This window comes from Myotis myotis, unplaced genomic scaffold (assembly GCF_014108235.1).
Source record: "Myotis myotis isolate mMyoMyo1 unplaced genomic scaffold, mMyoMyo1.p scaffold_m19_p_16, whole genome shotgun sequence".
Taxonomy (NCBI): domain Eukaryota; kingdom Metazoa; phylum Chordata; class Mammalia; order Chiroptera; family Vespertilionidae; genus Myotis; species Myotis myotis.
In genome coordinates, this window is record NW_023416320.1 from 39146011 (window position 1) to 39155577 (window position 9567).

The window sequence follows — 9567 nt, forward strand, 5'->3', positions numbered from 1 at the left end:
AAAGATAAGTATTTTTTTCAATCTGTTTTTCATTATACAGATTAAATACTAACATACACTTAAATGAAAAGTTTACTTATATTATATATGTTAAATACATATTCTTGGTATCTTAAAGCAAGAGGCCTTTAACAATATAGCTAAAATATGTAGTAAGAGTTTTTCCGTTTATAAAGTTTAATGAATTCTTTCAAATTCCAGGTTATAGGTAATTGGCAATATAAAAACAATTTAAGTCCAACAGCAAGTTATTATGTACCGGAAAATGTTTAGGATTCTCTCAAAAATATTACCATTATACACCATTACCAAGTAGAATTTATCTCTGGGATGCAAGAATGGTTCAACATACAAAAATCAGTTAATGTGATACACTTAACAGAATGAAGGATTAAATAACCACATGATCTTCTCAACAGATATAGAAAAAACATCTGTCTGATAAAATTCACACTTTCATGATAAAAAAAATACTTTGAATAAACTAGAAATACAGAGAAATTATCTCAACGTAATAAAAGCTACTAGTAAAAAGCCCATAGTTAATATCATACTTAATGGTAAAAATTAAACGCTCCTCCTCTAACATCAGGAATAAGGCAATGATGCCCATTCTAGCCACTTCTATGCAATGTAGTACTGCAAGTCCTAGATAGAGAAGTTACCAAAAAAGGAATAATAGGCATCCAGATTGGGTAGGAAGAAGCAAGATTGTTCCTGTTTATAAAGGAAACAATCTTATGTGCAAGAATGCCCTAAGACTCCACCAAAACAAAAAAGTTAGAACTAATAAAGGAATTCAGTAAAGTTGCAGGATACAAAATCAACACACACAAAAAAATCACTTGTATTTCTATACATTAACAACAAACTATCTAAAAATAAAATTAGGAAAACAATAGCATCATTTTTAAAAATATATATTTTTATTGATTTCTGAGAGAAAGGAAGAAGAAGAGAGAGATAGAAACATCAAAGATGAGAGAGAATCATTGATTGGCTGCCTCTTGCATGCCCCCTACTGGGGATTGAGCCACAACCTGGGCATGTGCCCTTGACCGGAATCGAACCCAGGACCCGTCATTCTGCAAGCCGATGTTCTATCCACCAAGTCAAACTGGCTAAGGCCAATAGCATCATTTAAATAAAATACTTAGGAATAAGCTTAACTAAGGAAGTAAAAGACTTACACACTGAAAAACTACAGAACACTGATTAAAGAAATTAAAGAAAAAAATAAATGGAAAGATATTCCATGGTCATAGGTTGAAAAACTTAATATTGTCAAAATATCCATACTACCCAAATGACCTACAAATTCACTGCAATCCTTACCAAAATCCCAATGGTATTTTTAAAAAAATAGTAAAAACAATTTAAAAATTCATATGGAACCACAAAGGACCCTAGATAGCCAAAACAATCTTGAGAAAGAAGATCAAAGCTGGAGGCAATGGACCAGCACACAGGCCAGAAATAAATCCACACATATGTAATCAACTGATCTTTGACAAGGGTGCCAAGAATACACAATAGGGAGAGGATAGTCTCTTCAACAAATTGTGTTGAGAAAACTGGATATCCACATGCAAAATAATGAAATTGAACCCCTTTCTTACACCATTCACAAAAATAAACTTAAAGTGGATTAAAGTTTTAAGCCTGAGACCTGAAACTATAAAACTCCTAGAAGTAAACATAAGGGAAAAGCTTCATGACATTGGTTTTGGCAATGATTTTATGATTATAACACCAAAAAGCACAGGAAACAAAAGCAAAAACAGACAAGTGGACTACATCAAGCTAAAGGCTTGTGCATAGCAAAGGAAACAGAGAGTGCAAAGGCAATCTACAGAATGGGAGAAAATATTTGCAAATCATATATCTGAAAAGGGGTTAATGACAGAAATATGTAAGGAACTCCTACAACTCCGTAGTAAATAAAACAAACTAATAACCAATTTTAAAAATGGGCTAAAGACTTGAATAGACATTTCTCCAAAGAATACATACAAATGGCCAATAAGCATATGAAGACACTCAACATCACTACCAACCAGGGAAATGCAAATAAAAACCACAGTGTGATATCACCTTACACCTGTTAAAATGGCTACTATTGAAAAAAAAATTTTAAGATAACAGTGCTGGTGAGGATGTAGAAAAATTGAAACCCTGGGCATTATTGGTGGAAATACAAAATGGAAAACAGTATGGTGGTTCCTCAAAAAATTAAAAATAGAACTGCCATAGACTCTAGGAATCCTACTGCTGGGTATTTAGCCTATAGAATTGAAATCAGTATCTCAAAGAAGTATTAGTACTTCCATGTTCACTGCAGCACTATTCACAATAGCCAATATGTGGAGAAAACCTCTCTCTCCCTCTCCCTGCCTCTCTCTGAAATCAATAAAAAATATTTTTGAAAAATAGACGAAGGAATAAAAAAAAAGAGGTAGAGATCAACAATGGAATATTATTCAGCCATAAAAAAAGAAGGCAATCCTGAAATATACAATACAGGTGAACCTTAAGGATATTTTGCTAAGTGAAATAAGATGGTCATAGAAGGACAAAAACTGCATGATTCCTCTTATATGAGGTCCCTAAAATAGTCAAACTTATAAAAGCATGGGCTGGTGGTTGCCAGAGGCTGGGCAGGGGTTTGGGGTTCAGGGTGGGTAGTTGGTAATTGGTCGGGATGAAGTTTCAGTGATGCAAGATGAGTAAGTTCTAGAGATCTGTCCTGCGACATTGGGCCTATAGATAGCAATACTGTATTGCACACTTAAAAATCTCATGTTGTGTTACCACAATAAAATTTTAAAAATTTAAATTACTACCATCTGCCTAAAAAAATAATTTCTATGCTCCATGGAAAATAAATATGCCCTCAAGATAGCCATTACTTTTATTCTAAACATGGACACAGAAGAACAACTAATCATGCATCTAGCTTATGTACTGTATATTCAATTCAATCATAGCTGTGAAGAGTCTGTTTTGTGCAAGGCATTACTGAACGCTGAAGAGGGTACACTGTGAGCAAGGCGCGGCCCTGACTCAGGACAATGACAAGCACGGCAGTGACAATTCACCAGATGCCTTATTATCCCATGTTCCCTGCCCGGCCTTTTGTGTTCATTTTCTCCAGTCTTCACAACAAAAGGATTACAGGGACCCAGGTTCAGCTGTGCTCACTCATTCATACAAAATATTTCCCAAAGTTGGTTCTGCGTCAGGAATTGAGCAAGGCGTTGGAGAAACATGATAAACAGAGCAATCCCTGCCCCTGAGGAGTTCAGAATCCAGCAAACAGGCACGAACGGGTGACACGGTGTAGAAAGTGCTATACGGGAAAACAGCACAGGGTCCTAGCAAAGGAAACATGTGCAAAGATATGAAATGAGAGACAACGTGGCGTGTGTGCATCCCCACAAATGGGTGGGCAGCAAGAAGTAGGGAAAGGGGAGAATGTGGGAGGAGAGAGGGAAGAAGGCGAGAGAAAAGGGAAGGAGGAGGAAGAGGGAAAAAGAGAAGAGAGAAGAAAGGAGGGGAGGTACAAAGGCTGCCTTGGAGTGGTGAGAGGTTAGACAGGGGTGGGCAAACTTTTTGACTCGAGGGCCACAATGGGTTCTTAAACTGGACCGGAGGGCCGGAACAAAAGCATGGATGGAGTGTTTGTGTGAACTAATATAAATTCAAAGTAAACATCATTACATAAAAGGGTACGGTCTTTTTTTTTTTTTTTTTTTAGTTTTATTCATTTCAAACGGGCCGAATCCGGCCAGCGGGCCGTAGTTTGCCCACGGCTGGGTTAGCATCTCCTATTAATCAGCTGTGTCAAATCCTGGAGAGGTTAGCCTGGCCATTGTGGCTCAGTGTTGAGCATCGATCTATGAACCAGGAGGCCATGGTTCAATTCCTGGTCAGGGCACATGCTTGGGGGTGAGCTCTATCCCCAGGAGGGGGCATGCAGGAGGCAGCCATTCAGTGATTCTCTCTCATCATTGATGTTTCTATCTCTGGTTCCCTCTCCCTTCCTCTCTGAAATCAATAAGAAAAATTTTTTTTTTGTAAATTAAAAAGAAAACCAGGAGAGGTTACTTATTGGGAAGTGAGAAATGGGATGAGAATAAAGGGGGGAAAGACTGGACTTGGTGGTGAGATCTTGGGCCCTTTGAAATGGCAGTGCTGGAGTTAAAGGTGAGGGTAAACCACATCATTATGGGTTATGGGGGTGAGGGGAGGGCGGTGGGATGGGGGCGTGAAGAGCATTAGGAAATGCAGGGACAGCCATGAGAGAAGCTCAACCTCAACACCACGCCACGGGCCCACATGGGTATCCCCAACGGGACCCACCCCGTCCTCTCCTTGGAGCCACTGTCCTCTGCTCTGAGCCACCGGCTTTCCCTGCAGTGGCCCAGAGGCTCACATTGCTTCCCACACTGGGTTTGTCCTCCCTCTCAGCAGCGGTGGGAGAAAAGGGGCTCCTTCTTTCTTTGATGCTCTTGAACTCTCTTGATTTCATGGAGTTTATTACCAAAGATGAGCAAACAAGACAACCAGAAGGTCAACAACAATAATGAAAATGACAACAAATCTGAACTAAAATAGGGAGCAATTAAATTTCCAAAGTCTTGACAGACTACTAGAATCACAATCCTGACTCCCTGCTAAGAACTTGCTTTTCATTTTCCTTGTAAAGGTGACTGTGACCTGACTGCTTTGTTTTTGCTCCAAGGTAGCCCTCCTCTCCTTAGAAGCCTCCCTCCAGGACAGAAGAAACCGTCAGGGACTAGCAATACGAGTAAATGCCTCTCAGGGCATCATAGCCAATAAGATCAAGAGAAATGTTTCTTAAAATTGAATATTTTTTTAAGTTCACACAATAAATATATGAGGGGTCATTACACTATTATCTCTACATTTTTGTGTATGTTTGAAATTTTCCATAATAAAAAGTTAGGGAGGAAAAGCCCATAGCTGCAAGAATGTACAACTTAAGGAATGTGCTGAAATAATAATTTTTTAAAAACACACAAATGTTTTTGATCTGATGTTTCCTGAAAACAAGGTCCCCAACTAATTCTGGTGGAAAAAGAAAAATTAAGGATACTTTATAGGACCAAAAAAAGACTGTTTTAAAAAAACACATGTAGAAAGAGATAATAAAAAGAACAAAGTACTTATGTTCTAGGGCAGGTTATAAAAAACTCACTCAAAACACATGCTTTCTCAAGCCCTAGCCGGTTTGTCTCAGTCGATAAGAGCGTCAGCCTGCGGACTAAAGGGTACTGGGTTTGATTCTGGCCAAGGGCACATGCCCGAGTTGCAGGCTGGATCTGCCCAGTAGGGAACATGCAGGAGGCAGCCAATCAATGATTCTCTCTCATCATTGATGTTTCTATCTCTCTCTCTTCCTCACTGAAATCAATAAAAAATATATTTTAAAAAAAGAAAAAAAGAACAAATGCTTTCTCAAATTAAAGGGATTGAGATGAACTAATTGCTTAAAACAAAGAGCTATAAAATAATTACTATATTTTCAAAGGCACTTCAAAATAAGGGTGCATTTAAATATTTTTTAATTAAAATATTCCAAATATTTTAAATTTTATATTATTTTTTCACCTAGTTTAGAAATAGAAGAAAATGTTAAATGTTCTCTATTCATTATTTATCCATCCGTTCATTTATTCACTTAACAAAAATGTGATGAATGACAAGCATATGTCACACAACAAGGATGTAAAAATGAGCCAAACCAGATGGGGTCCCTGTTCTCCTGAAACGTAGGCAAGAGAGAGAGACATTAAATAAACAAATGAACAAAGTTTATTACAGATAACATACAATAAGAGTAAAGTCGATTCTCATTATTCAAGATTGGTACAGTTTATAAAGTCAACATTAACACTGAATTAGTGAATATTGAACTACTGGTCCCCCAAACTTTAATCCAGGGTCAGCAAACTATGTTCCCTGGGACAAACCCAGCCTGCCATGTGTTTCAGATCGAACTACCGATTTAGAGGACATATAGGAGACAAAGGCCCCTACTACCTGACATCACAGAATGTAATCAGCAAAATCAGAACATACAACCTTAGACGTCGCCTATTTTTTTTTCCATACTGCCCAGTTCTTGCCTTACTGTTTCCACACCTTCATCTCCTTGAATATTATAAATCTAATTTTTTTCCCATCGTGTCCATCATTTTTTAGTTTAGGGATACAAATCTCCCATTTGCTAAATCTGCCAAGTCTCCTTCCTTGTGGTTCACTTCCTTATGTAGTTTGTATGAAGTAAACGTTGTGAGCTCATCTTCAGAAAGACTGCTGTCTACAGGACTCCGTGTTCCCTGAGCTGCAGAAACTTCACTGCAGAGAGGTTTTCCATGCGTCTCTGCCCAGACCTGGGTTTCAGAGGTGCCAGTTAATATGTCCATTTTGGGGATTGGGATCCCTTAACCATGAAGTAATATGGATTCAGGCCTCAGACGTGTGCTGTACAGGATCTGAAGCTCCATCTAGTAGCTGACTCCTTTCCTAGTGCAAGTGGATGGCCAGCTTCTTCAGACCAATGGAGAGCATTTTTCTGGTTATCATCTCAATGTCAAGGTTCTTATGGCCGGTTGCATTTTTCAAAGAAGAATGCACTAATACATATCCATCCCCACATGTTCTTCCTTCTGTGTAATGTCGACACTCCTCCTTCAAGAGGTGAAACTAATTTCCTCAGTCAATACGATGTAGTCAAAGAGCCTGTGTGATTGCCAAGGCGAGTTCATAAAACATGGCTCTCAGAATACTCACCTTTGAACTCCAGTCGCCATATTGTGAGGAAGCCAGGTGGCAGGAAGAGGCCCCACTAAGATCTGTTCATAGCAGCATCAACCACGGACACAGGAGTGAACAAGCCCCAAATCTTCAAGTCCTCCACTGGAGGCCCCAGACGTGGGGAGGCAGAGCCATGCTGACTGTCCTGTGCACTGTCCGAATCCCTGACCCACAGAATCCATGAGCACAGCCAGTGGTTGTTTTCCACTACATTTTGGAGGGCTTTGTGATGCAGTCATGGTAATAGGAACAGTATTCCTTTGTGATTCCCAGCTTTCGGCAGATGCTCAACAGTGGCTTCCTCGGTGAACATGCCTTCATGTATGGCACCTGGGCATTTCTTTCTCTTGCTTCCTAGCCCAGCCACCTACCCATAAATTACCTTATTATATTTACCCCACATTGGAGATATAATGAGGCAGAATGGAGTCTTCTTCATGTCAGCTCACTCTGTCCAGAAGTTCCCAGAATAATTTTTCGAATGAAGACATAAAGAACTGAAGAATTTATTTTATGTACAAGGATACTTAGGAATAAAAATTAAAATGAACCTTGTAGAGAGTATATTTATTAAAGAACAGGTAACTTGTTACAGAAAAAAAAATAGAAATGGTGAATAAAGTTCATCCTCAGTAGTGCTACAATAAAAGCAATATAATGAGCTGTAACTTTTGCCAAATGAATGGCAAGAATTTTTTCTTTACTACTCAACAGTGTAAGATGGGTTTCAAGGAACTAGGCACTCTCATAGGTTTCAGTATATGCATTTTTTAAATCCTCACCCAAGGAGTGAGAATATTTTTTCCATTGATTTTTAGAGAGTGGAAGGGAGGGAGGAAGAGGAGAGGAGAGGAAACATCAGTGTGAGAGAGACACATTGATTGGTTGCCTCCCACACATGCCCCAACTGGAGGTGGGGATCAAACCTGCAGCCCAGATATATGCCCTTGACCGTAAATCAACCCTGCACAAAACAACGCTCTAACCACTGAGCATGCCAGCCAGGGCTAGTAAATGCATTTTTATAGCATTTCCAGATAGCAATATGTATGCCCTTAAAATTTTATGTATGTCTGACCCAGAAATTCACTTCCAGGAATTAATCCTAAAGGAATAATCATTGACACACACAATATTTATCTTCAAGAATGTCAAATTCTGTATTTTTATAATAAAAAGAAAAAAGGCTGAAAATAATCCAAACATCAAACAGCAGATGGTAAGATTAACTTGAATTTTAGCTTTGTTTAAACCAAAATAATTATCAAGTAAACACCAAGAAAGACAAGCCATAGATTCATTAAGAAAGCTGGTTATTTATTTATCCATGCCAGTCATTGCCCTAGAAGCTGAAGCACAAAAATGATGAAGATGCAAAAGCCTACAGTGTACTGAGGGGAACAGAGTAATGATTACAGTTCGTTGTGGTAACCACTCACGATAAAGCTGCGGTGCTACAGAGCCTTTGCTAACCTAACTGAGTGTGCGAGTCGGAGAGTTTTGCTTCTGATTTTAAGCAAGGACGTCAAGCTAAGTGCCACAGGTTTTGATAAGAAGAAATGAACTGTGGCAGAACAGGCTGCATGCCTACCAGAATTCTTGCTCCTCCGGAAGCAAGAATTGTTCTGGGAAGTGCCTGCCTCCCTGAGATGGGAATGTGAGAGAATGCAAGCTTCCTTTGTGCAGGAAGCTTTTATGAAGCAGGTCTAACCTTCTCCATACTCTTTCCTTCCCTTTCTGCTGGCTGCAGCTAGACCAGAGCAAATTGCTCGTGAATGGCAGAGCCTGGATCCTACTACTTATGGGAAGAAAGCAGCCTGCTGATCAGGAACGCCAAGTGCTCTAGTAGCATCATTTTGTTTAAAGTCGTTTTGTGTGCTCGCTTCAGCAGCATATATACTAAAATTGGAATGATACAGAGATTAGCATGGTTCCTGCACAAGGATGACACCCAAATTTGTGAAGTGTTCCATATTTTTTTGGGGGGGAGGGAATAGTTGCTTTGTTGTAACATAAATGAAAACAACTCGATTCTGGCTGGGGCCACTGTCTGTGTGGGGTTTGCACATTCTCCCCATGTGTGCGTGGGTTTTCTCTAGGTCTCCCATGTTCCTCCCACATCCCAAAGACGTGCACATGAGATAAATGAGGACGTACTCTATATGTTAAATCACTTAAATGTTGAGGTCTGTTTGTGACTATAGCTAACAATACACTAATACATGCACTCTTTTATTCCCAAGTGAATGTATTAGCTCACCTACTCAAATATATTCACTAAGCATGTACTACGTGCACATGCGTGTGCCAGGTGCTTCATAAACACAAAGATAAACTAAATAGAGATCCTGCCTTCACAGAATTTCCTGTCCTAAAGGAAACACAATAGCCATTCATACAGCTACAACATGAGGCGAAGTGTGAAATCACAGCCCAAGGGGTGATACATACATAACGCCTCATATTAGAGGAGTTAAAAGACAGGAGATGTGACCTTCACAAGGAGGTTCAAGACTTAGGAGACACTAGAAAATGACATTTATATAAAATTCAAACAGGCAGAAATGTGGGTAATGACATTCCTGGAAAGATACAGGTGTGAAAAGATGCCATGGAAAATGGAGACATGGTTCAGGTAAAGGCATCCTGAGAAACAATGAACTGATGGACCGGAGGTGGGGGGGGGGGGTGAAGAGGGGGGGGCGGAGCATAGACACATCCGAA

The 9567-nt window shown here is 39.5% G+C and overlaps 1 non-coding gene across 1 annotated transcript; it reads left to right on the forward strand.

Annotated features, from left to right (window-relative positions):
- The first annotated feature begins 8718 nt into the window (after nucleotides 1-8718).
- LOC118671063 lies at nucleotides 8719-8822 on the forward strand. Its single transcript, XR_004972580.1, has one exon. It is a non-coding gene; the product is annotated as a U6 spliceosomal RNA (small nuclear RNA).
- Nucleotides 8823-9567: the final 745 nt, after the last annotated feature.